Here is a 1,830-nt window from a genome sequence, read left to right as displayed (position 1 = left end):
AATGGAACTTAACTACTTGTAACACATTATATTTTTATCTGTCAATTATTGGCATGTCATACACTAGACCACAATTATGACATGTAACAAATTCATGTATCTTCTTTGAGTTGTTAAAAATATATTTACTTGAAAGGGCTGATACAGTACATCAAGTTGTCATATTGACAAGTAGTTGGCATTAGGACTGAAAGGAGTTTTCCTTTAACATGATTATAATGTGTATAGAAAGATACAAAGGGCTGTGTAAAATCTTTGATACAACAAGACATGGATTGTCAATTTTCAGAAATGTAGAAAATTTGTAACCAAATTTATGAGTCCTAAGATATGATACAATCTAGAATATCATGATATCTATTTTTGTAGCATGAAAACGTGTGATATGTGTGTTTTGAACAAGTGTAACACTTATTACATTGATAATGTGTTACTGTCAAGAATCAACTGTGCCTTGCCTAGTGCAGTAACTGTGCAATTTTGTTGTACATTGTGTATTGCAGTTGGTCTCTTTAAGCTAGACACATGCACCTGTATTTAGTACTTGTCATTTTTATGACCATTTATGCTTTGAATTTGATAATTATTTTCCCGCTTAAAACTTCTGAATTGTTTTTCTATGATCTATGTGAACATTTTATTCCTTTTGAAATAAAATATTGGACCTTTCACCACTGCATTGAAATATACAATTTAACTTTGTTTAATATAGCATATAGGGATGGTTGGACGCTTTAAAATTGATAGTAACGTTAGGATGCACAAGCAAGCTACAAAAATGTAATATGTTTGGGTTCAGGGTATAGTTTACAAAGTATGTGACACCTCGAGTTTGTCCGTTCGTTCCCTTGTCAAGCTCTATGGCGCTATGCGGAGGTCATGTGAACTGCAGCCATAGTACTAGGCGCCAGTCTTAGCCGACCTAACAACCTGAAAATTCCTCTACCATTCAGCACTGACAGTTTTCGCCGTTGTGCTCAGAAAAGTCCATTTTTCACAAGTTTGTACCGCACTACTTTGTGCCCGAACTATTCGCCCATGAATACCGTCGTATGCGACCACAATGTTACGATCTGTCGCACCTGCAGGTTATATTTGAAAAAACGGTCTTTGATCATTTAGAATATCCACAAGACTGCACGCCAAATTTATTAGACTTTCATTTCACCCCACAAGAAGTTTTAAACGGTTTAAGATCACTGAAATCTGGGAAGGCATGCGGCATAGACTCCATTTCAAATGAGATGCTAAAACATGGGTCAGCACAGCTATGCCAATCACTGGTAACATTATTCAATACAATTCTATCAAACGGCAAGTTTCCATCAAACTGGAACACTAGTATTCTCACTCCAATTTTCAAATCAGGCGACAAATCTAATGCTGACAACTACAGAGGAATCGCCATCTCAAGCTGCTTATCAAAATTATTTACTCTATTATTGAATACTAGACTACAAAACTTTATCGAAGACAAAGGCATACTAAATGATACACAGTTTGGATTTAGAAAAAAGTGCAGAACCTCAGACAATGTTTTTATCCTTAAATCTCTCATTGAAAAATACACACAAAAAAAGAAAGGTAAATTATTCGTTTGTTTCGTCGACATGAAGAAGGCTTTTGACAGTGTTTGGCGTGATGGTTTATTCTACAAACTGTCGCATTATGGTATAGGTGGGAATTTTTTCAATGTGTTGCGGTCTATGTACCTGGATGTTAATTATGCTGTTAGACTACAACACGGATTGTCGAATCCTTTTGTTTCTACATGTGGGGTAAGGCAGGGGTGCAATCTAAGTCCTTTATTATTCAACCTTTTCATTAATG

This window comes from Branchiostoma belcheri, unplaced genomic scaffold (assembly GCF_001625305.1).
Source record: "Branchiostoma belcheri isolate BF01 breed outbred unplaced genomic scaffold, Haploidv18h27 scaffold3, whole genome shotgun sequence".
NCBI lineage: Eukaryota > Metazoa > Chordata > Leptocardii > Amphioxiformes > Branchiostomatidae > Branchiostoma > Branchiostoma belcheri.
This window is presented reverse-complemented; position numbering follows the sequence as displayed.